The sequence below is a fragment of the Mustela nivalis genome, assembly GCF_964662115.1.
Source record: "Mustela nivalis genome assembly, chromosome: 12".
NCBI lineage: Eukaryota > Metazoa > Chordata > Mammalia > Carnivora > Mustelidae > Mustela > Mustela nivalis.
This window is the reverse complement of record NC_139031.1, coordinates 21769741-21796079: the sequence shown is the minus strand read 5'-3', so window position 1 is coordinate 21796079 and position 26339 is coordinate 21769741. Positions and strand designations below refer to the sequence as shown.

Genomic DNA, 26339 nt, shown 5'->3' with positions numbered 1-26339 from the left:
ACTTCAGAAACAGCCATATGAGGTTAGAAGTCAGGCTGATGGTTGCCTTTGGGGACGACTGGGTGGTAATGGCCAGGAAGAGGCAGGAGGTGGGATTTTGGGGTGTGGGAATGTGCTAGTTCTCCAACAGGATGGTTTTACACAGGTGAGTGGACTGAAATTTCACTGAACTCTGTATATCCAATTTTTGCACTTTTATATTACATGTCACTTAAAAATTTATTAAAAATATGCTTTAATCTATGAAGAGACTCTACTTAAGAACCCAGTGGCTGACAACATTTTGCACAGTTGTTTACTGGGTCTTCTTTTCCTATTGTGGAAGTTTCAAATTAAACAAGCAGATAGCTGAATATTAAAGCAGCTCTCCTTTAATTAGATCTTGTATTCTCTGCTTCTACGAACTTTCTTCTAAAATACTGTATTCATTATGAAAATAATGTAATCATACAAACAAAATTTTGAAAAACAGAAACCAACAAGACCCCAAACCTAGCTTATCCATTTATATACAAATTACTTTATAATTTTAATACATGTTCTTCTAATCTTTTTTCCTTCACAAATATTAAGATGGTCTTAAATTCAGTGAGACAATTTTTTTCTCATTCAGAGTTTTAGTCACTTTCTTTATAATCTAAAACTATATTCAAATTTTGTATTTACCCAGCATGTAAGGTCATCTCTAAAAAAAGTCAGCAATATGAATGTATGTCAAGTAAAAATACAAAGTAAACTTCACATAGCTGTTCAAAAAATACCATAACAATATATCTTGAATTTCAAATACCTCAAAGCAGTTTATACTCTTGATTTATTTGCATAAAAGGGACAACGTTTTATTTGCTCTACTCCTATGGTACAAAAAAATATGGCACATGGTCAGTTGATAATGGGGCCACAACTAGACTGTAAGTTTTCCTGCTCTGCTTCTGCATTACAATGGGCCTGGTCACCAAAATATCAAATATCCAACTCAAAGAACTCTACCTCATGTAAATCTTCCAGTCTCTGCTCTCCAAATACATCAAGTGACGGCTATTTAGATATAAATACACTGGCTAAAATGTTGTCTTTAGGTTCATGCTTGAAAACACCTTATTGATGGGGCGATTCTTTTTTTCAAATCATCCTCTACCATAGAAGTAATACATCATAACGAACAAGGCTGGGTACCTTGGAAAGCAATCTTGGGGCCAAGGATTTGAGGGTGAGCCTTTTATTTGGGAAGTGATACCAGGAAGCCCTGTTGGAGATGGGCAAGTGAGACAGGGAAGGCAAAGAAGGCAACAGAAGGTATGTGATACAACAGGAGCCTGTTGTGGGCATCGAGGCTGAATCCTGCCGAAGAACTTTGGGAAAGAGTGTAAAACATGTCTCATGGGGTCCCAACCAAGGAGTGAGGAAGCTGGGGTATTTATCCTCCAGCTTCTACCGATTCACTGAAGGAGGGCTATTGTTGGGATCTAACTCCCTAGGATTTCTGGCCTATCCTTAGCTGGAGCATGGCCAAGAGAGCCAAAATGGATACATTGTTATTAATGTTGGGGACTTCTCAGTCATTTCTGCTTCAGCTCTTTTTTCTATTCCTTTCTCTTTCTTCTCCTTCTGGTATTTCACTGATGTGTACATTTTACCTTTTGTAATAGTATTATGGTTCTTGGATGTTCTGTTTTTTTCAATATTTTTTTCTCTTTGCATTTCAGTTTTGGACATTTTTATTGACCCCTATCTTCAAGCTCACTAGTCTTTCCATGAGAGTCCTTAGCATAGCAATCACAGTTATTTTAAATTCTGGTTTGATTGTTTCAGTATCCCTGCCATATCTGGGTTTGGTTCTGATGCTTGAGTTGTGAGGAGGGGGAGGGGAAATATAATAAAGTATGATGATTAGATCTCAGTTGAAGGCTGTGACCTTTACAAGTGCAACTCAATCTCTTCGTCCTCCCTTTAGGTGAGACAGAAAGACTAGAGGGGGCTAGAACTCCGTATTTTCCTTCCTTCGGGTCAGTTAGGCTTTGGTGAAATAGTTCATCTTAAAGACAGGCCTTGTTAGGAGAAGAGAATATTCTGGGCATATTACAAAATGGCACCCCATCCCCAACACACACGCCCAACAACATGAGGGAACAAACACTTAACTATACACTTAAAAATGGTCAAGATAATATATTTTATATTGTATGCATGTTATGGGTTGAATTGTATCACCTTGATACTCATACATTGAAGTCCTAACTCCCAGCTCCTCAAAATGTGACTGTATTTAGAGATAAGGTCTTTTAAAAGGTAATTAAGTTAAATGGGGTTGTTAGGGCATGAACATCTAGGACACTAACATGACCAGTGTCCTTAGAGGAGGAAATCTGGATGGAGAGAGAGAGAATAACTGACAGCTGCAGGCATAGAGAGATGACCATATGAACACACATTGAAAGGGTGGCCTTCTGCAAGCTGTGAGAGGCATCAGAAGAAACTTACTGACATCTTCTAGCCTACAGAACTGTGAGAAAATAAAGTTCTGTTGTGTAAGCTGCCCAGTCTAGGGTATTTTGTTACAGCAGCCTGAACAAACCCATATAGTGTATTTTACCACAGTTAAAAACAAACAAAACTAAGTTGACTCTCAAGAAAAGAGAAAACCCAAAACAAGGAAACAAAGCTATGTATTGGCCACCTGAGTGTCTGTGGGCTGCTGTGGAAAGTCACAGAAAGTGCTTTATGAGTCGTGTTGATTGGTGCCACCATATTTGAGTGGGGCCTCAGTTCAGCTGGGCTCTCAAACACTAGTGGTCACCCCCTCATTTGCCCTTGCAAGGTGCTTTCTCCCTAAGCACTCTTCCACACCTTCGCCATTGTTCCAGAGCTACTGACTGTTGGGTTCCCTTTTCAGCAGATGACTTAGTCCCTTGCCTCACAGAGAAAATAAGGACCTACCAGCTTGAATCCTCTTTCCCTCGTGAATCCCTTACAAACTCTCACATTTATATCCTCATCCATCTTTCCTTCTTCCTCTCTGGCTTCTCTTAAATGTGAAGGTGCCCACACCCTCTCAGCCTCATTCCCCTCTTGCCTTTCTCTCCTCCTTAGGGTCCTTGCTCCATCATTCCTGCCTCTTCCTCTGTTTTCAACCTTTCTCTTTCTACTGGTTCCTCTCCAAAAGCCTAAAAATATATTCAATGCTCCCTCATTCTACTTTAACTTTAGCTCTTTCTAGCTACCACAATCTCTCCAGTACTCCTTTTTATCCATTCTTCTTCTTTTTTTTTTTTTTTTTTAGATTTTGTTTATTCATTTGACACAGAGAGAGAGAGGAAAAAGCAGGCTCCCCACTGTGCAGAGAGCCCGATGCGAGGCTAGATCCCAGGACCCTGGGATCATGACCTGAGCTGAAGGCAGAGGCTTTAACCCACTGAGCCACCCAGTTGCCCCTTATTTGTTATAAAACAAATAAGTGATGGGGATGTAATTTACAGCATGGTAATTATAGTCAATAACACTGTGATGCATATTTGAAAGTTGCTAAGAAAGTAAATCTTAAAAGTTCTCCTCAGAAGAAAATAATTGTTTTTAACTTTTGTATGGTAACAGATTGTAACTAGACTTATTGTGGTGACCATTTCACAATGTATACAAATATCAAATCATTACACTATATACCTAAAACTAATATAATGATATAGGTCAATTATACCTCAACAGCAACAACAACAAAACCCAGGCAAAATAAAAGAAAAATACAAATAACATACAGTATACACAGCTCTACTTGCATTTTTCATGTATATATTTTGGACATTATTTCATCACATGCTTTTTCATCCTTTGTTATAGCTGCGCAGAGTTTAGTAGTATTTCGAATTCCTCTCTTCCCTCGTCTCCAACACCCAATCAATTGCCAAATTATATTAACGTCTATTATTTTTCCTACAGTCTCTCTGTTTCCAGTGCCAATTTGTTTAGACTTTCACCTCTCTGCCTGGATTAACACAATAGCCTCTGACTGTTTTTGCTCTGACCTTAGTTAGCCCTTCCTTTTTAGTTCAGGCCATTCTGTTCAATTAATCTTCTTAAGTACTGCTCTGATTATGTCACTTCCCAGTTTAACAGTCCCCACTGCTTTCTTGTTGCCAGCAGTCTCACTCTGTGTTCCCTCCTTTTTTCTTAGTGTGCCCTCCTTCTTCATGTTCTGGATACTTAAGTCATACTTGAGAGTCTGATGATTCTAGAGTAATCCTTTTGTGTTCTCACGGGAGTATTCTTGATAATGTTAACTTTACCTTGAGTTGTAAGACCTTGCCACCAAGTCCAGCTCCTTCCTCCCCAAGGTCCAGCTCAGGTACTAACTTTCCTATGAAGTCCTCCTGTCCCTCACTATTAGCCAGGGCTGGAAGAGGGATGAGCTGAGAAAGGTGCCTAAGGGGCAAAATTTAAGGAGGCATGCTCTCCCCGGCTTGTGGAAGTGCCAAGCCTGCACTCACAGGGTCTCCTGGCTTGCCTTGTTCTAGTCCAGCCCTGCTGTTAGCAGTTTTGGGCCCTAACATCGAATGTCTCTAGTGAATTTTCTCTTCTTACCTGGATCGTAGCTCTTGATAACAGAATTTCTCTTCTCCCCACTGCTCTAACCAACTTGAGTACAGAACCAAGCCTGCTCCATAGCGGATCTGTGCTGTCTTGCTTAGAGCCTCATACACACAGATATATTGTTACTAGAACTCTTTAGGTTGGGAGCGTCTACCCATCAGAAATTTCAACTCAAAGTCCTTTAAGCAAAAAAAGGCAATTTACTAGGAGAATATTCAGGAACTTGGGAAACCCATCAGCAGGGATCCTGTGAAAACCAGGAAGAGAAGTAGGGAATAGAGCACTGTGGGGACCCTGGGAAATTCTCTCTTATGTCTCCTTCTCTCAGTACTGATGGACTGTTTATGTTCCCTAGTTCATTTGGTGGAGAATGGCTTCTGCTTACAGCTTCCAAAGTTTAAAAAGTTGTAAAGTTAGAGAGATGTGATTAGCCAACCTGAGTCAGGTACCTGACCAGGTGAATCTGGTCAGGTACCTGACCAGATGAATCATCTGTGGCCAGAAGGTACTAGAAGGATAGTGCAGCCTTGCGGACCTCAGTGTTGTTCATGGATCTTTTCTCTAACTCCGCCATTAACGTGACTCAGCTCCAGCATGATGCCAGTCTGTGTCTCTTAGCCAAACATACTAAATTCCCAGGACAGAGAATACACTTGGCATAGCTTGGGTCAAGTGCATTCAGCTTTGACGGCGGGGGGCGGGGGGGGGGGTAGGTGCTCGTAGTGAGGGTTTGGAAGTACAGGAGTGACTTTTTTTTTTTTTTATAAAATATTTTATTTATTTATTTGACAGAGAGAGAGATAACAAGTTGGCAGAGAGGCAGGAAGAGAAAGAGGGAGAAGCAGGCTCCCCACTGAGCAGAGAGCCCGATGCGGGACTTGATCCCAGGACCCCAGGATCATGACCTGAGCTGAAGGCAGAGGCCCAACCCACTGAGCCACCCAGGCACCCCAGGAGTGACTTCTGATGGTCATTTCTGTGAATGGAGGCATTTTCCAGAGAAGGGGAATCTCATGAGTTACCAAGGCACACCCAAAGGTGACTGTTACAAGCTATTTGTTGAATAAATAAATGAGTGAGTGATATTTAAAAAGAGCAACTGTCTAAAGCTATTAGGTAAGTATTAGGGAGTTATTGGACAACTCACTTGCTCTATCACCCTCAAGATCTAATCAGTCTCTAAGCCCTGATGAATCTTTCTTCCCGATGTCTCTCAAATCCTTCCCTCCCTTCAATGCCACCAGTTTGCATCCGTGCCTGGTTGCTCTGCCTCAGCCCTTCCCACCTCCACTCCATTCCCAGCTGGTGCCTGTGCCCAGAGCAATCTCTCAAAGCATATGGCTTCCCAGTTGCCACTCAATCTGTCTGAAACCAAACACATCCTCTTTCCATCTAAACTGGCTCTCCCTTCAAATGACTGTCAACCACACCACCATCTTTTTGTCGTTTAGTTCTTAATACCTTGGTCTTACCTCTGACCTTTTCCCTCCTAGTCCCTCAGTATTTCATTAGTTACCAAGTAGTGTAGAAGTTTCCTTTATTTCCCCCGTTGATTTTTCTTTTCATTTCTTTTAAACATTTCCAGCCTAATTTTGGTCTGTTGGGGAGTTCAGAATATCTTCCAAGGACTGTTATTAAGACACTATGGAGAAGATATCTGGTCGGAGATCTGGGAATGCCTAAATCCTGTCTTGGCCAGCCATTTCCCCTTCCTGAGAGGTCAGTGGGGGAAATACAAGGAAAGGGAACAATGACACAATGAGGCAAAAGAGAACTTTATTATTAGCTCTGTATTTGGCCTCAAACCATAATGCAGAAGTCAGGAAAGACAGGCTGGACTCTGTTCATCTCTGTCTATTCCCCCCACTTGATGCCCAAACACGAGTCTTAGAATTTTACTTTCTAGTGGCACAAAAAGCCACCCTCATCAAAGAAATTGGACAGAAAGACAAATCTGCCCAAAGGCTAGGGCTGTCCAAGCCATCTGGGTGGGGCTGTAGCCCCAGGTCCTAGAGACTTCCTAGAAGGAGAAAAGAGAAGATGCTGGCTTGGGTGCCTCCAAGTAGGGGTAAGAAGAGCCCTGTTATCACTCAGGATATGTTGATAGTGGAAGGGAGACCACATCTACCCATCCTGAACCTCCTACCTTTTAAAGCCTCTACCCCTAGAAAATGTACTTTAAGCCATATTCTCCAGTTTCAGCAAGTTTTTCCTTTGTGGATATGGGTATGAGTTTGGGGTTGGGTGAAATTTCTTGCTCACCATCCTGACTCCACCTTAAAAAGAGTGAAGCAGTGGCAAGCTTTGAGTGCCTTCCAGGAATCAGTGACTCAATTCGTATTTGGATTCCTGGCGAATCTACACTATTCTGACCTTTTAAGTGTCTTACTCAAAATCGTCAAAAGCCAACTGTTGCCCCGAATTAAGAACCAATTCCTAAGAAGGCCATGAGGATCCTCTACAGCCTGCCCCCCCCCCATTATTAGGAATGACTTTAGGATTATGGCAGACGGCAAGAATAGGAAAGGATGCCAAATGTAATCAATGTAGTCATCCAATAAAGAGACCCCTTGGATCCAATCAAGAGAAGAAGGAACTTGATGGTTACCAGAATTTTATCTACCTCATAACCTAATCAACAGGTGCAGAAAGAACTAGATTAGGCATCCAGGGGAATCTAATCCGTGGGGTGGGGTAAGGTCTAGGAGAACTTTGTTGGCATACATTAAATTGAAGGGACTTAAAGGACTTAACGTGTTTGCAGTGGTGGCAGAAGAATCCCTCTGATACATCTTGGCCAAAAAGCAATCTCAGCCGGCTGAGATGGGAATCCCTATTCTATTCTCCTACAGAGGAAAGCTCAAGGGGCTTGAGGCAGTGACCTCAATGGCCGGGGATGATAAATAATATTTAATCCTAAAAATGTTCAGAATTAAATATGAGTATGATGGAATAAAACCACAGAACTTGTATTTTTATCTTAACTGTAATAATATTCTGTTTAATTTGGTGTTTTCAGTGTTTGTAAAATGTAGATAATTTATTAGAGAATCTGATAAATTAACCTTGTGATTATAATATAAAATATATAATTCAGTAATTGATTTCAGACTTGTATTAGAGATTTTTATTAGTTTGAAAATGGTATTGAAAGAGACTTTGGGGGCGCCTGGGTGGCTCAGTGGGTTAAAGCCTCTGCCTTTGGCTCAGGTTGTGATCCCAGGGTCCTGGGATCGAGCCCCACATTGGGCTCTCTGCCCAGCAGGGAGCCTGCTTCCTTTCCTCTCTCTCTGCCTGCCTCTCTGCCTACTTGTGATCTCTGTCTGTCAGATAAATAAATAAAATCTTTAAAAAAAAAAAAAAAAAGAAAGAGACTTTGGGGGTTCCTGACTGGCACAGGTGGTAGAGCACGTGACTCTCAATCTCAGGGTCCAGAGTTCAAACCCCACACTGGGCATGGAGCCTACTTTAAAAAAAAAAAAAAAGAGGGATAGAGTTTGGGGGGCACCTGGGCAGCTCAGTTGGTTAAGTGTCTGCCTTTGGCTCGGGTCATGATCCCAGAGTCTTGGGATTGAGCTCCACTTTGGGCTTCCTGCTCAGCGGGGAGTTTGCTTTTCCCTCTGCCTCTGCCCCCCACCCAACGCGCCCCGCTCATGCTTGTTCCCTCTCTCTCTCTCAAATAAATAAATAAAATCTTTAAGAAAAAAGAGAGAGAGTTTGACATTCACTATATTTAGAGTTGAATATATTAGGTTTTAAAACTTATTAGATTTTAAATATATTAGGTTTGCCAGATATCTGACTAGGAGTAACTTAAACTTCTTGCGTCTGAGCTTTCTTGTGTATAAAATAGGTATAATTATAGTACCTATTTCATAACATGGCTGGGAAGGAATCAATGAGTTCATATAGGAGCTTTCAATAGTACCTGACTTTTAGCGAATGCTCAATAAGTTAATTGTTGTTGTTGTTATTTTTTATATGAGGACATTCTGTTTGTTAGATCAGGCATTTAAATACAGAGTTTAAAAGGCAAAGTAAATACATTATGCATGTAAGTGCAGTTTAAAATGTTTAGCAGTTATTTAACAACGTAACATGAGTGAAGGCGTTATATAAAGAAGTGTAGTGTATTCTATTTGAGTTGAAGGAGCGTTAATCAGCCTTTTCTCAAGGATAAAGCCCATGTTCCCCACAGTATCCCCAGATCTCTGGCATTGGGTATAGAGAGCTGCCCAATAAATATGTGTGGAATTGACCTGAGAAATCATATGAAGAGGATTCTAAGATGTTATATCCAAAAGACACTGTTTATTGAGACAGGGACCACTGGAGGAGCAGCTTGGAGGAAAGATAATGAAGCCGGGTTTTAACTTACTGAACTTGCAGTGTCCATACGGCAGGAGCTCCTGGTCACAGTTCAAATTCTCATGGGCAGGACGGACACTCGGGAAACAGTGTGAAGCAGGAAATACACATGATAGGGGGTTATCGACAGACTCTAGGTTCAGGGAGAAGACGGTCCTTTGAAAATGACTGTTAGAATTTCCCAGATTTTGAAATAGATGAAATCGGCTTAAAGGCTCAAAGAAAAATAGATTTTAAAAGTTGTTACTTTTTTTTTTTTTAAGATTATTTATTTGAGAGAGAGAGAGCACAAGCAGGAGGGGCAGAAGGAGGACAGAGAATCTCAAGCAGACTCCACAATGAGCGCGGAGCCTGACACAGGGCTTGATCTTATGACCCTGAGATCATGACCCGCACTGAAATCAAGAGTCACACGCTCAACCGACTGAGCCACCCAGACACCCTAAAAGTTGGTACCTTAATACAGAAATATTAATTTAAATAAAGTAGCAGTGAACAATATCTTCCATCCTTTTCCCCCCAAACCACCCTCAGGCATAAAAAAACTCACCCTGACATTTCTAACCTTGTAACACACTGCTCCCGTACACAAATCCCTTGCTTTGGCATCCCTTGAATCCTCTCCCTAGCTTTGCGGGGAGTCCCCAGGGATATTTACCTGTGCTCACAAATACTTATTCACCATCATCACCACCACAACAGCCAACATCTATTGTACCTGTATTTTGTACCAAGCAATCTGCATGATTAATGGTAGCTGGGAAGTGCTAATAATACCCAGCGCTTACTGTGAGCTTCCTGGGTCCAGGCTCTGCTCTGAGTCTTTATATTATCTCTTAACCTCCACATCTTGGGCAGAGAAGCAGAGGCTAAAAATGTTGAGTGACTTGTCAAGGTCTCATAGGTAGGAAGTAGTATGGCCAGGCTTTGAACTTGGAGTATGACTCCAAAGCCAATGGTACAATGAGAGCATGAGGGTGAGGCTGTGGGGGCCAGCATTCTCTGGCAATCCCTCCCCCCCTACCCGGGGCCAGCCCTCACTGCTCCCAAAGAGGCAAAACTCCCTTGTACTGTTTACAAAGTTCCAGGTTCCCATTAATCCTTATAGGGCTGGGGCTGCACACATTCCAAAGCAGAAATGAGGAGGCTGGTGCTTTGAACTCTCTTGGGGCTCTTACACATGGGTCCTGTGAAAACTGTTGCTTCAGCCATATTTCTTCATCTCCTCCCCTGCTGTCCCCCACACTCCACTGCAAGGGACACAGTCAACACTAGAAGACTAACTTCGATAGCTAAAAGCCTCCCCACAAATCAGCTCCTGTCAAGTGAGAAAACCAGCGCGGACAGGCCTGAATGTTGGCTGCTCCAACAGAGACCTACCTCACTGCTTTACTTACTAAACCCTTGGGAGGCCTCCCACCTCCACCTACCGCTCCGTCTCCCACAACAATCCATCCAGTTAAAGTGTCTTCACCTTTCTGCTCTATGCCCATAAGAATCTTGCCCAGCCTTCGAGGCCAAATCAAGGTACATCTCTCTGAAATTTCCCACATAACTTCAATTCTGATTACCTGGGAATATTTATTATCTGTAGGACCACTCATTTGGTTCTTAGCACACAGTTTAACCAGCCAGTCAAAAGACCAGCAGCTTCTTTTTTTTTTTTTTTTTTAAGAGCAAGAACACGAGTGGGGGTGAAGGGCAGAGGGAGAGGGACAAGCAGATGCCCCGCTGAGTGGGGAGCCCCATGCGGGGTTCGATCCCAAGGACCTGAGATCATGACCGGAGCTGAAGGCTGAACCATCCAGGTGCCCCCAAATGACCAGCAGCTTATTGAAGTCAAAGCCAACTTGGAAATCTACTGCATTGCCAGGGCTGATGAACCCCCAATATTTTCTCAAAGGTCTAGGCTTCTTTTCATCCTCATTCTGGGCACCAAGATTAAGTCATTTTAAGTCAGTCTGCCCTTCCTTCCTTCCTTCCTTCTTTTCCTTCTCTCTCTCTCTCTTCCTTTCTCCCTTCCTTCCTCCCTCCCTGTTTGTTCCTTCCTTCCTTCCTTCCCTCCTTCCCTTCTTCCTTCTTTTCCCTCCCTTCCTCCCTTCTTATTCCTTTTCTTTCTCCACCCTCTTCCTTTTCTTTTCTTTTCTCCTCTTTTTTCTTTCTTTTCCTTTCTTCTCTAGGCAGGGCTTGAACTCACAATCCTGAGACCAGGAGCCACACGCTTCACGGACCAAGCCAGCCAGGCACCCCAAGTCATCCCTTCTTTCTTAATGCAACTACTACCCACACCTTACCTTATAGAGTTGTCTTCTGACATTATCCTATCTACAGTTTCTGGATTTCTTGTGCTGAAGCTGATCACTGTCACTTTGTTGGAATCTAGTTCTTTTAATCTCTTGGGCTAGATTTTTCTGCCTTTTTCCTGAGACTGATTCTAGAATCTTTGGTTATTATATGAAGAGCCTTTCGGACAGAGCAACTGGGGTTCATAGGCTCATTTGTCTTAAGAAAATAACTTGCATGTCTGAGGAGAGTAGACACAGAAATCTCTCATTATATGCTTATTGAAGGTCTACTGTGAACCAGGCATTGCATGAGATGCTGGCATACTATCACGAACAAGAAGAAATCCCTGCCCGCCTGCAGCTTCTGGTTTGTGGACGATTCGTGGTCTGAGAAGTGCTGTGGAGAAAGAGTAACGCAATACTTTCAAACTTTTTGCATCCGTAATCCAATAAGAAATGTGTTTTATATCATGATTCAGAACAAATATGCAAACCCAGGGACATACATTTATATATCCCAAATAAAAGCTTCACGAAACAAGAGCCTTACTAAGTCTGATGCTCTCTGCTATTTTCTACTTCTTTTATGAAATGTTGGTCATGACCCACTACGTTCATTTTATGCTTCCTCGGTGGGGACCAACCTGCAATGTGAAAATGCTGATAATGGTTAGAGGCACAGCTCTGAGGTCAAGCTGATGGCTTTCAGACCTCTTACTGTCTGGGTTTGGGCTCCACCTCAACATGCCCCTGTTTTCTCTACGTGCGAAATGAGGTAATAATAACAGTATACCTGCCTCATGGACTCTTCCTTGACAACTACATGAGAAAGGAGATGATGTGTGTAAAGGACTTAAAATAGGGCCTGAAACATTGTGAGTGCTCAGTAAGCACAGATGATAAAGACTGGGTATGAGGATTAAGGAGCGAAAGCAGTCAATCTGAGGGGATTCGAGAATGCTGCCTGGAGGAAGGCATTAACGTTGACACCTTAAGAAGTGGCAGGTGACCAGAAGCTGTAGAGTGGAGAAGAACGTTCTATGCAAAGAAAGCAGCCCTTTCAAAAATTATGAGGTAGGAAAACCTCCCACCATGTATGACTTGAGAGCTTCCTGATTTGGCTGCAGCCTGAGGGAGAAGTCTGTGGCAGATGAGGGCAAAATGGCAGCAGGGGTGAGGTCACCAACGACCCCGAAGCCAACTCAAAGAATTTTGGGCTCTAACTTACATGCAATGGGATCTTATTAAGCCTGTTAACCAGGGAAATGACATGATTTTCTTTTTTGAAAGACCACTCACGCTATAGGGCGGAGAACAGATTGGACAGGGCAATTCTGGTGGCTGGGAGACCATGAAGTCTTTTGCAGCATCTTGATTAGAGATGATTTGGTAGCCTGAACCAACCGTGCATTCTGACGCAATGGTTCTTAAATTATGGTGTTCATGAGAATTACCAGGACAAAGTGTGAGTAGGGGGGCTGTTAAAAATGCAGTTTCCTGGGCTAACAAGCCAAGGTTGTGGCAACAACCAATTGGGGCCCAGCATTTAAGTAATCAGCCCTAGTGATTCTGATGCACGTAGTTTCCTGATCACACTTTTAAAAACTAAGAACTAAAATACCTCTCGGATGTCTCTAACATTAGATTGTTTTTCCGCTACCCACTCCTCTTTACTTCTCAGGCACCTGCTTGGAGGTCCCTATTGCTTCTGACTCCCCGCATAGAACGTACAAGCTAATTGAGAGCAAGGACTTCGTCTAACAAGTGCATCTCCAGCGTGCCCAGAACAAAAGTGGCACAAAAGGGACCGTCTAGAAATGTTTGCCAAACGAATGAACGAGCGGATAAATTAATGTGCTGTTTTGCGCAGAAAATTTTGCTTTTAAATACCTGGGCAGGGTTTGAAATCGGGAAACAAAGGTCGTTCCAAAGAAAGGGTGAAGATGCGCCGTCAAAGCTGAGGGAAATGCGGGGAAGCCCGTTCCCAACTGTCGAGGCTTACTCAGGAGGTGATATAATTCTCGGGGTTGGGGGGCGAGAAATGTTACTATTTCCAGATTAGCAACCATCTTGGGCTGCCTGCGCCACTCTCCCGAGAGTCCACACTTGACTAATCCAGTTGCCTTCATGGTTCCGGCCCCATCCAACCCTTTCAAGCTAAATGTGGGCTCCAGGAGGCCGCGGGGGCCGGGAGGGATGCTCGCCCGAAGCCCCCTCCGGGCCGGCGCGGCTGAAGCAGCGCCGACCTCCCCATCATGGCGGCCGCCGGGCGGGGAAGCTGAGCCCGTGCGTCGCGTGCGTGCCCCCTCTCCCTCCCCTCCCCCTCCTCGGCGGCGGCGGCGGCGGCGGCGGCAGAGGCGGCAGCGCTCGCCATTGCCGCTGGTGGCAGGAGGCTGCGAGGAGCCGGCGCGGTCGCAGTCTCCACGGCGCAGGCCCACGGTAGCGCAGCCGCTCTGAGGTGAGTGCCCTACCGCGCAATCTCCAGCTATTTCAGCCCCGGCGCAGCCGCAACACGCCGCCCGCCCGCCGGCCGGCCGGCCCGCCCCGCAGCCTGCACCCTGCCGCCCCCGGCTCCGGGCCTGGGCCCCCGCCGGATTCGGCCCGCCTCGGGCGGGGGGCCCCGGCCCGGCCCAGTCAAACCGCCACCCCGAGGATGCGCAGGCCGCAGTAGGCCCCAGGCGTCCTGGCGGGCTCGGGAGGGAGGCGCTGCCCTCCCGAGAGCCCCAGGGTTCCGGCCTCCCCCGCCGCCTGAGGCTCTGGGGGCCGCGGCCTCGTCGCCACCGTAGAACCCGGGGCCCGGGCCCGGCCTTCCCGCGGGCTCGGGAGCGGGAGGTCCGGGAGAGCGCGCCGGGCCCGGGAGCGGGAGGTGGGCGGGCTGCGCGGGACCGGAGCCGCGGTTCCCCGCTCGCCCCCTCGGCCCTTCCCCGGTCTGGTCCGCGGGCGGCGCGGCGGGCCGGGCCGGGCCGGGGTGCGGGAGCCGCTGTCTCCTGCAGGAGAGGAGGTTGGCTCTTCGGGCGGCCGCCGAAGCTTCCCTCCCGCCGGGGTGGCGTGGGCTTGTTACCCAGGTAGACTGGGGGACGCTGGAATATGGCGCGTTGCCCACCTTCTTGCAAGTTAGGAGGCGGCCCCGGGCGGCAGCGGCGGCAGTTCGAGGAGGAGGGCGCAAAGTCCTTTTGTACGCAGAAATAAGGAGCGACATTGTGTTTTCTTCCTCAGCTGAGATGCTGCCGGTGGAGGGGCCTCTGTTCTTCCTGTGCCTGGGGTGGTGGTCCCCTGGGTGAGGAGAAGGGGGAGTGGCGCGACCCTCGGAAGGAACCAAACTGTTGCCACTGTAAAGACAGGGGCTCTGGATGGCCTTATGCATGGGTATTATTTCACATCCCCAGCCTTTCGGGGAGCTCAAGGGTTTGCCTCTGCATGTTGTCCACTTCTCTGTGCAGTGATGTCCACCGCCTTTCTCACCTGTTGTGTCGTTGCTGCTGGTCCCAAAGTTTATATAGTGCATCTGACAGTGCCCATCAGAACTTGGGAGTTGTTTGAAAATCTTAATATTTTTAGGGCTTCAAATGGTAATCTCCAGCCAGTTGGAGGAGCTGTTGCCTATCTCCGACCTTTCTTAAACATTAGAATATATTAATTGCTTACTTCAGAGCTGGTGTCAGTTGTGCTTGATTCTTTTTGTGGTCAGAGCAAAATTCATGTTTTCTTAAGTGTGTAGAGACAGTGGCTTGGGAAACTTAAGGTGAAGGCAGTGTGAGTGAACCTGTCAGCTTGGACAGTGCTCGCAGGAGAATGGGTATGCGCCATCTCGCCTTTTTTTTCCCAGGGCATCATGTGTGCTCACCGTGATCCTTTTCCTGTTTCATGCCCAGCCTTTTAAAAAAATTCCTTTTACTTTGACTTTGAACAGTAAGTTATTGGGTTCCTCACTCAAGGAAGGATGAGAGGGGAGCCTTGGAGATGCTGCAGTTTTTTTGTTTTTCTTAAATTCAGTACTAGTATCCAGATTTGTGTTTAAATGTTCTTGTTGTGTTATCTCATAAGGTAGTGAAAATATGACTAGAATCTGTGCATGAGTGCAATTTCCTTATTTTATGAGCAGAAGAGGAAACAATTATCTCATGTAATACTTACTCTTGGGTGTTCAAAATTGTTTGTGTCAAGGGATTTTTTTTTTTTTTTAATTCTGTCAGGCATTAGATGTGACTTTCAACTGAATCCATGAAAAAGACAAAAATAAAGCAATCAGGTTAATAAGTACTGCTTACCATCTTCTGGCACATCCTTTTTTGAAATCCTTGGATTTCATGCTATGTGCCTTTCCCCTCCCCCAATCTCACACTCAACATATATGAGAGAAAATGACTTTTTGGTTAGTAGTCAGTGGTCATATTCTCATTTAGCTGGGAAAGAAAAGGAAAGCAAAGAAAGAAAGAAAGAAAAAAAGAAATCATCCTCAAGCCAGGAGTTTTCATGAAAATAGATTTCAGGTTTGAGGAAACTTAGCTCCTGGATTTAGGAAGAAACTCGAAGAGTAGCAGATAATGAGAGCCCTTGTCCACATCTAAAAGGGATTAAAGAAAGGATTTCAAGTTTCCCTCCCAATTCATGTATTGATGGAACCCCAAATTGTAGGTTTCTTGTTATTATTAAATCACAAGTATACATCCATTTCTAATTCTTTTAGGGAGTGGAAGACAGACTCCCTGTGATTTAAATACCTGAATTTTGCATTGCCTGTATACTGTGAGTTCAAGAAGACCTCTGGGTTGTCTTCAAGAAGTATTTTATGTGAAGTAATCACAAATGGGTGACTTTTTTAAGGGGAATTTAAACTGCTTATGGTCTGGGATTAAATTTTTTATACATCTTATATATAGTAAGGCATTCAGTAAATTTTTGGGGAGTAGTAATGATGAACAGTTAATTTTTGGAATTAAAATTTTTTTCACAAGTATTTGAAAAGACATACTTTTGGTTTTTGGAAGGGCTATGAATTGTCAGCCTTTAGAAACACACCCTCCAGTCCTCTGGAGAACAGGAAGTTATTGCATATGTTCAGCTTCTGTTAGATCTCTTTAGGCAACCCCAATGCTTTGTGCTGCAGTGGGCTTGTTCATCCACTTAGTGCCACTGAAAAATTGGAGTGTAAAGCGGGAACTCTGGGTTGTTGAGTCTCGGAAGTGTCTACTCTAACCTCAATTTCAGTGCACCCTCTCTGGGGTTGTAATTAGTCTAGGAAATGTGATATTTGAATTTAAATGTGTGTGACTTTGTGTGATGCGAATTAATTATAAAATTATGCGTGTGTATTGTATTTGGAAAATCAGTCTTAAATGCCACTCTTTTGTAAAAAAATGTTTTAGAAAATTTTCTTTGTTCTTTCATGTTTTCTTTGAGAGCTAACTAGTATTTTCAGCTTGAGCTTATCCAAATACAATTTTCCATAAATGTTTAGTAAAACTGCAATGAAAAAGAAACCTACTTGTTAAGCATCTTTTAGAAACATTTTATTTAGACCAAGTCCAATCATTGGTTTGGTTTTGTTTTGAGACTCTGGATACATGGTAATTTTTGTGCATTGTATATCACAGTTCTTTTCTTATTAGCTAGGGGGTGAGTATTCACTTTTTGGGCTTTTCAGTAAGAACTTTTATCCATCAATATTCTAAGGTGAGTGGCCTGGAAGAGCAATCGTAAAAGGAGGTGAGACAAATCAATTTCAGGTGTTTCCAGAAGATTACAACCACATTGAGCTATTGGAAACTTTTAATCTTGAAGCAACAAGACTGCTTTGTCTGAAGTTATTTTGATGTAATATTTATAAACTTGGAAAATGAGAAGAATTTTTGACTGCTCAAGAAAAATAAGTGGATTATATATGCCTTGGAATATATATCTTTTCTGAAGTGCAGTTCAGAATTAGGCTAATGAGTTTATGATCCCACTCAGTGCAGTTTAGTTATTGAAGCTTCAAACACATTTTATCATATGGTCGTTTTTTTGTTTTGTTTTGTTTTGTTTTGTTTTGTTTTTGCCTTTTCACCATGTCTGTGTGCTTGAAATGTGAACATTTATATGAACTGAAAAGTCAAATACACGTTTAAAGAGAGCTTTTAGTATATTCTTGAAAGAAAAAAAAAAAAAAAACTAGGAGGCAAATAAGGCAAGCCTACCACATTTGTGATCCCTTGAGACAAATCTATATTCTGTCACCAAAAGTAGTTTCTTAGAAGATAATTGTACCATATGGGATCTCCTCCAGAATCCTAGACCTTGTAGCCTGCTTTATCAAACTGTTACTGAGCCATCAGATAATTTCTTGAAGAAACCAGGTTTGTTTAGAGAGGGGTGTGTGGGTGTGTGTGGATGTGTGTGAGTGTGTGAGTATGTTTTGGGAAAGTTGGTGGGGGGAAGAAGGGAAAAAGTAACTGATTCTGATAAAAGATTCTAGTTTTATAGATTGGGACTTGGAATTTGGGTTTGTTGTTGTTGTTGTTTTAAGATTGATACACTTCTTTGAGAGAGTGAGCTAGCAAAGCTAGGGACGGGCAGAGGGAGAGAGAATCCCAAGCATACTACTGCAAGCTGAGCACAGAGCCTGACTCAGGGCTTGATATCATGACCCCCTGAGATCATGACCTGAGCCAAGAGTCAAACGCTTAACAGACTGAGCTGGCCCTTTGGGCCTGTATTTTTAAAGGAAGCTAAAAGAACTACTTAATGTGTGGGTCATCTGGTGATTGAGACTGCTGTTTATAGTGTACTTAGTATACAAGCATAGTATTTAGATTTATTCATGTATGCTGATTCCTATGGTTATAAATGTGAAAATTTTGACTGATGGTTTAAATGGACATTTTCTTAATAACTTTTTTTTTTTTTTAAGATTTTTATTTATTTATTTGACAGACAGAGATCACAAGTAGAGAGGCAGGCAGGGAGAGAGAGGAGGAAGCAGGCTCCTCACGGAGACCCCGGATGTGGGTCTCCATCCTAGGACTCTGAGACCATGACCTGAGCTGAAGGCAGAGGCTTTAACCCACTGAGCCACCAGGTGCCCTTCTTAATAACTCTTAAATGGTGCCTGTTGGGTAAACTAGGCCAAGCCTTTTTCAGAATTATGAAGAATGAAGTTTGTATGCATAAACGTTAAGACTATTTTTCAAAAGCAACTTGTATTACTATTGGTAATTTTAAAGTCTTTGCTTTTTAGAACTTGGAGAGACTGTTTTGTTGCTACTCCTGAATGCTAATGTGGTTAGGCTGGCAGCTAACCCTGCAAAGAACAAGAGGAAGTGAGGAAATGTCCCCATGAAACATTGCTTAAAACTAAGCATTGGACTAGAAATGGGGAATGAGGGACTAGGGGACTCAATTTTTGTTTTATGTTCAAAAGGGGATAAGGTACACCCTTCAGACAGATAATAACCTTAATTAACTCTGTCCTTACTTTGGAGTTTTGCCATTCATTCACCAGTCATTGATCAAAGACATAACTATAGTCCAGGCATGTGTTAAGTACTACAGTAACAACTAAACCACAGGCCTTGTCTACTAAAGGAGAAAGATAAGGGCTGGACTATGATACAGCTTGTTGAGAAGTAAAATAAAGATTCATGTGGAATTATTGAGGCAGAGGGTGAGTGATGTGGGAGAATAAGTGAGGTTAGGGAAGACTGTAGGAGATCTTTAAGTAGGATTTGGAATGGTGAGTAACTGTTTCCTCTGGTGGAGAAGCGGTTAGAGGAAGGGAATTGATAGTCTGAGGAATAGCAAGTGGATTTTGCTGTGTTTGAGCAGTAGTGGAAAATGAAGCTGATGAGGTTATGCCGATTGGGAAGAGAATGGGGGAGTTCAGAGATTATATTTCATTAATGAGTAATGATGCCTTTAGTTAAGATAGGGGATGTATTGGAAGAACAGAATTTGAGAAAGAAGGTGATAGGGTATGATTCTAGATGTGGGAGTCAAGATCCGTCAAGTATCTCCCTATTGACAGATTTGGGCTGGAGCAGAAGGGGAAGCAGGGATCAGTTAAGAGATTTGTATTCATTAGCATAATGTCATACAGAAACTGCAAAAGACTATAATATCAGGATTGAGGAGAAGGCGAAGGGCAACCTTGTCAAGCATCTACATCTGAAGGTCAAATGGAGGAAGAGGGGCCTATGAGGGAAGTTGAAAAAGAATGGCTAAAGAGATAAGATAAATAGTATGGGTTCGAAGAAGCTAAGGAGGGGTTAAGGAAATTTTAACAGGAAATTTTAGCAACATGAAATCCTAGGGAGAGCTCATTGGGATGAAAACTGGATTTGGCAATTAAGAGATAAAAGGCATTTTCTGAGTGTGTGTGTATGTAATGTGCATGTGTATTGTTTTGACAGGAATCGTGATAGTGAACACAATAAATTTCTAGAGCATTACTGAATATGGGTAAGGTCTTTAAAACCCAGTTTAATAGATGACCCATGCTTATAAATAGGTTCTGTTCTTCCTTTTCTCTTATGGGAATTATAGCATAAAAGCTTTGGGAGAAGACTTCAGTTCTAACAATTAGATTTTATAGATTTGAGTATATAGTATAATATATTTGAGTTTATCTTTTTTGTTTTGGTTTTTTTTTGTTGTTGTTTAAGATTTTACTTATTTGTTAGAGCACAAGCAGCGGGGAGTGTCAGGCAGAGAGAGAAACAAGCTCCCCACTGAGCAAAGAAGCTTTGCTTGGGACTCATCTGAACACCCTGGGATCATGACCTGAGCAGAAGGCAGGCGCTCAACAGACTAAGCCACCCAGGCATCCCGAGTTTTTTGTCAATGCAAATTCCTCTTGAAGAGTTTTGAGGTTTTGTAATATTTAAATGTTAAGTTCAGGGGTATTTAACCTGGGTTTTATAGTTCTGGGATTCATGGATTATATTTTGGCCATGTAACCCTGATCTCCTGAAATTATATGAGAAGTTTTTTATGTGTGCCTGTGCAATTTTTCTGGGGAGTGGGTCCATAACTTTTCTGAAATTCTCAAAGCGTTCTTGACACACAGAAATGTAAAGGGCGTTTTCAGTTAATTATGTCAAATACTGGTTGTGTTGGTTGGCTGAAATTAGTCAGTTTGATTGACTGGGACAGACCCAAGGGAAGAAATTTTGAGTATCTCAGGTGAAGAACTTTGGGGAGATCTGAGGCACCTCCAGGAGATAGGACTGAGAGCACCAGAAGGAAGGTGGGAGGAATAACAAAGCAAAGCTTAATCAGTTTCAGAATCTTGCGAAGTGTTCTAGGATTCCTTGTTTTTTGGTTGTTTTGTTTTAATACTCTGGAATTCACACTAGTGTAGGACCGTCTATTCATGTACTATATACAGTAGGCTTTCTGGGCGGTCAAATTACTATTGTTTTTTTTTTAAGATTTTATTTATTTATTTGACAGAGATCACAAGTAGGCAGAGAGGCAGGTAGAGAGAAGGGGAAGCAGGCTCCCTGCCGAGCAGAGACCCTGATGCGGGGCTTGTGCCCAGGGCCCTGGGATCATGGAAGCTTTAACCCACTGAGCTACCCAGGCGCCCCCAAATTACTATTGTTTTAAAGAGAGAATGAGTTTTAAAAGAAAGCTAAGTGGTTCATAGATAGTACTCAAAAATGTTTAAGTTGGGAGTTAACATACTTTGAAAGTTTTCTAAAATGCACAGATGTTTCAGTCTAATTTGGCACAAGGCATTCTTTCCTTGCTTAATTTTTCTGACCATGAAATGAAAATACCATTGGCCTATTTTACAGGGTCTTTCTGAAATACGACAGTTACTGAATGTGTTGAGATCTATGATGGTTTCATGCTAACAAATTGCTAGTGTTCAAATTTCTTAAGTTATTAATAAAATCTAGATTTTATCTAAAATTTATTTATTTAAAATTTAAGCAAATTTTTGGGGCACCTGGGTGGCTCAGAGGTTTAAGCCTCTGCCTTCAGCTCAGGTCATGATCTCAGGGTCCTAGGATCGAGCCCCACATGGGGCTCTCTGCTCAGCAGGAAGCCTGCGCCCCCCCCCCCTCTGTCTACTTGTGATCTCTCTCTCTGTCAAATAAAAAACTAAAATCTTTTTAAAAAATTTAAGCAAGTTTTTAATAACGTTTCATATTAGAACTTATTCTAAAATCATTTCATTCTGTAATTTTATTTATTTTACTTTTAAATTTTATTTATTTGAGAGAGAGCACAAGCAGGCGTTTGGGGAGAGGGAAAGGGAGACTCCACTGAGCAGGGAGCCCAATTCAAGGCTCTGTCCCAGGACTGAGCCACCCAGGTTGGTGCCCCTTATTCTGAAATGTTAGATAATCAGTCATTTTTACTTCCTCTGATTTTTGCATCTTTGAAATTAGATTAGGAGACCATTTCGTTGGCTAAGCCCTAGGTTCTGGGACAGTGATCTCCAACTTTTGATGGTCACCCATACAAGTAAAAATTTTGAGCACACATTCTGAATTACATTTATTTATAAACGATGTTCCTATGCTATTGTACTAATACATTTGTGTGTATTATAAAGTATATAGAAGGTAGGAATTTCTTTTTATCAGAGAGTGAGAGTATGGGCGGGAGTGCACCAGTAGGTGGAGTGGCAGGCAGAGGGAAAAGCAGGCTCCCCCCTGAGCGAGGAGCCCTGTCCAGGACTTGATCCCAGAACCCTGGGATCATGACTTGATCGAAGGCAGATGCTTAACTGACTGAGCCACCCAGGTGTCCCAGGCGGTAGGAATTTTAAAAGGACAAGATAAAGATGAAATAGTTTTTAAAAATGTCTTGCTAATTGAGTTAATGATAGTTCAGTAACTTATGAGTTTGATTAGCTCATTTTAATAAATATATTAATAATTTATGTTTTTTAATTAATTAATTTAATTAATACCAGCAATGTTTTATGGAATACGCTGTAAAAGTATTGGTAAATACAAGAGAGCAATGAATGGTGTTGCCTTCGTGGCTCAGTTAAGCGTCTGACTCCAGATTTCCGCCGAGGGCATGATCTCAGGGTCCGAGAGCCTGTTGTCTGGCTCAGCAGGTAGTTTTCTTGAGACTCTCTTTCCCTCCTTGTCTGCCCCTCCCTCCTGTACTCTCTCTATCAAATAAGTCTTTAAAACAATAAATAAAAGGAAAGAAAGGAGCGCCTGGGTGGGTTAGTCCTTAAGTGTTTGCCTTGGATTCCCCTCACCATCCTGGAGTCCCAAAATCAGGCTTTAAGTTGGGCTCCTTGCTCAGTGGGGAGTTTGCTCCTCCTTCTACTCCCTCCCCGTCCATGTTCTCTCTTTCTCTCTCAAATAAATAAAAGCAATGAATTAATATTGAGTAATCTTGAACAGAAAATTAGTGTTATAGAACTTATAATTAGCTGTGTTTGTGGATTATCTTTATATTCACTAATCTACAAAGAAAATCCCTAAATAGAACTGGAGTATTTTATCTTTTCCTTTATTTGTGGTGGTGGTTGTGGGGTGGTTTTTTTTTTGTTTTTTGGGGGTTTTTTTTTTGGTCCTTTGTCTTTTATTAAACAATTATGAAATAAAATTCTTAGTATTGATCTTCTTTGTAACAATATTCCCAAATTAAAGAATCAACCAAGGTTTGCTAATTAAAAACACTTGTCATGGACCTAGTCTCTTGCCCCAAAACTGGCTTCAGTCTAAAGAAGAAGTAATTTCGATATCACCAGTTATGTGATTGAATGTTAAAATTTTGTCTTTTCCTTAATTTTTGGTTTTATATTTTAAAAGTTTTCTTGCATTGAAAATATATTATTTTTGTAGTGAGAAATTTTTTAAAAAAAGATTTTACTTATTTATTTGACAGAGAGAGAGATCACAAGTAGGCAGAGAGGCAGGCAGAGAGAGAGGGAGAAGCAGGCTCCGCTGAGCAGAGAGCCTGATGCGGGACTCGATCCCAGTACCCTGAGATCATGACCTGAGCCGAAGACAGAGGCTTTACTTTAACCCACTGAGCCACCCAGGTGCCCTGAGAAATTTTAAAAACAAACGAAAAACCCTCCAAAGTCAATGGTTGTTTATAAGTATAGAGGTGATTTTCATTTTCTTTCTTCAAACTTAAAATTATCTTTAGTGAAAATGCTTTAATTTTTATAATTTAATTAATTTTTATAATTTTTATAATTAAAACCTCCCCCAACCCCCATAAGTATGGATAGTATGATTATGGCCCTAAAGGCTCACTCTCAGATTTTGGGCAGGCAAGTCACTTACCCTCACTGGGCCTGTTGCCCCACTTGAAAAATGAGGACAGAAATGGTATTTAAAGTTTCTTCTAAATAAAAATTCTAAATTTCTGATTCATAAATTCTGAGTCTGTGTTATGACATGTTAATAAATATGGTATTTTCTTTAAAAGGCATGTATATGTGTTCATTGTAGAAAAGCAAAAAGAAGAAAATTTAAAATGTTCATAATTATATCATGCAAAGATAATATTTTAGTATATAAAGTTCTAGATATTTTTCTCTATCTATAGTATGTGTATGCATATACACTGTATATGATAAATGCAGTAATACTGTACATATTGTTTTGAACCAGAAATGTCTAATTTTATGTAATTCATCTGTTTCTGCCCTGCAGTATTCTTAAGGAGCAGTTGTAAATCCATTTGTCTAAGGAAATATAAAAGATACTTAAAAGTTTCTCTCCAAATGCAGATTTGTTTAGGAAATGCTTGCTGTCTGTTTCGTGCTCCATGTGTTTTTGCTGAGGTAAGGGTAACTTGGAGTAAGGGCGAAAGGGCTGGCTCGTGAAAGCTTATTTAGTGAAGAATGAAAGCTAAATCCTGGGTTAACCTCAATTTCATTCACATAATAACTCATTTTTTTCTCCCACTTTACCCTCATACTTTCTGAGCTCAGATTTCTATATGCAGGATAGTTTCTAAAATGGACAAATTCATCTCAGTATATTATTGGCTCTTTTTTTTTTAAGATTTTATTTATTTATTTGGCAGAGATCACAGGTAGGCAGAGAGGCAGGCAGAGAGAGTGAGAGGGAAGCAGGCTCCCTGCCGAGCAGAGAGCCCGATGTGGGACTTGATCCCAGGACCCTGAGATCATGACCTGAACCAAAGGCAGCGGCTTAAACCACTGAGCCACCCAGGCGCCCCATATTATTGGCTCTTTTATTTTTACCCTGGAACATTTTGAGTTGTTATATCCCTATTGAGAGCAAATTAGATATTAGTAGCAGCAATAATATAATACAAAAGTGTGAAAAAATACCTGGTTTTTAAAAAACATTATCTGTGGGGATTTCAAAAGAGTTTAATATATATAAAATAAAAGTATATGTACAAATATAAAATGCTACATAATCTCATTCATACTTACCCTCAAGCATGTGGTATATATAATTGGAATTTTATGTAAAAATAACTAGATATTTCTCAAAGTTAACTTCTTAATTTATACAGTGGGTTCTTTTTAGAGTTAGTAATAAAACCTAATTTTCCTGCCTTCTCCTTTAGTTCTGTCTTTAATACCTCTGGTAGTTGGTTTGTTTTTGTTTTTTATACAGAATGGAAAGCAAATCTAGAGTAAATAGTTCCTTAGCACAGCAACCAATATCCAAAGCAATCTAGTCATTTTCAACCAAGTGTAGTATAAAGCTTGTGGAGGTGTGTGTCAGAAGAAAAATGTCTGATTTGTTTATTCTCTTCCTTTTACTCTGAAGATTGGTATCTTTTCTAGGAGAAAAACTTTATGCTTGCCAGTTAAAAATGCTTAAATCAATATCTTGTAGATAGAGCAAGAGGTAGAGAATCTGGGAATAAAAAGTACAAATTTACTGCTTCTTAAACTTGTTTTCAGTTTTTGTTATCTGAAACATGAGAATAGTAGCTAATTCCAACTTGAGAGTCCACCAACTTGAGAATAGTAGCTAATTCCAACTTGAGAATCCACCAATTTGAGAATCCAAACATATGAGAATAGTAGCTAATTCCAACTTCAGAATGAAGACAATCCATTTTGTAGCCAGAGAGTGGTATACATCCAATGTCCTTTAAATAATCTGTTTCATATTTTTTTTAAGTTTTTAAAAAATTTATTCCTTTAGGTAATCGCTACACCCAGTATGGCCCTTAAACTCATGACCCTTCTGACTGAGCCAGTGAGGTGCCCCAGTCTTTGTTTAGTATTAATTTACGGCTTCGGGTACAGTAGTGATTCTTATCTTTGGGGTTAGCATGATTTTGAAGTTTGTTGTTGTTGTTGTTGTTGTTTGTTTTTTTCTTTTAGAATAATGATTACCTTATAACAATGACTGGTGTCCCTTAGTGATAGAAAGTTCGTGCAGTTGTTCCATGTAAATATGCATACTCAGATTTAGCCTACCAGCAGAGTTTCAGAACCCTGTATCCAATGGCCTAATTGGCATTTCTTGGATGTCTCAGATGCACTTATATCTCCAAATGAAATTCTCTTACCAAACTTGTTCCTGTTCAACTTTTGCTTACCTCAGTGAAGAGTACCACTGTTTGATCTAGTTTATCAGAACAGAAACTTTAGTCTCCCTTTGTCATCAAATCCTACTTATTTAACTTTCTAAACTCAATTTGACCTCTTCATTTCACCATTACCACTTCTGAGTTGCTATCATTTCTTTCTTGGACTGTTGGAGTAACCTCTCTAACTGGTCCACCTGCATGCCCTCTAGCTGAGTCTTAATCCATTCTCAGGAGAGTCAGAATGAATTGTCTTTTCTAAGGACAGTGCTCTGGTCGTGCCCCGCCCTTGCCTGTGTCCTTCCCCCACCCCCCATTGAATTTAGGATGAAAACAAAGCTTTTTTTTTTTTTTTTAAAGATTTTATTTATTTATTTGACAGAGATCACAAGTAGGCAGAGAGGCAGGCTCCACGCTGAGCAGAGAGCCTGATGCAGGGCTGGATCCCAGGACCCCTGAGACCATGACCTGAGCCAAAGGCAGAGACTTAACCTGCTGAGCCACCCAGGTGCCCCAAAGACAAAGCTTTTAAATATGGCACCTAACTTTGAACTCATTTTGTATCAGTCATGTTCCCCTAACCAATAAAGCCTTTCCTATTGGTATTCCTTC

The 26339-nt window shown here is 41.8% G+C and overlaps 1 protein-coding gene and 2 long non-coding RNA genes across 14 annotated transcripts in view; 1 reads left to right on the top strand and 2 right to left on the bottom strand.

The window, feature by feature from the left end:
* Positions 1 to 26339, bottom strand: part of LOC309845745 — a 413192-nt gene that overhangs the window by 339881 nt on the left and 46972 nt on the right. The gene's annotated exons all lie outside the window — the stretch shown is intronic.
* On the bottom strand, positions 9200 to 13527 carry LOC309845741. Its single transcript, XR_014301487.1, has 2 exons — positions 13128 to 13527; positions 9200 to 11634 (listed from the first exon to the last, which is right to left on the bottom strand). It is a non-coding gene; the product is annotated as an uncharacterized lncRNA (long non-coding RNA).
* NRF1 (nuclear respiratory factor 1) overlaps positions 13566 to 26339 on the top strand; it is a 146434-nt gene continuing 133660 nt past the window's right edge. For 10 of the 12 annotated variants that reach the window (XR_014301478.1, XR_014301479.1, XR_014301480.1 and 7 more), the window contains exon 1: positions 13566 to 13695. The gene's annotated coding sequence lies outside the window, so the exon portion shown is untranslated. Of the gene's footprint in view, positions 13696 to 13789; positions 14303 to 14342; positions 14604 to 26339 lie in introns of those variants that run through there. The other 2 variants (XM_082694033.1, XM_082694034.1) reach the window with 2 other exon arrangements.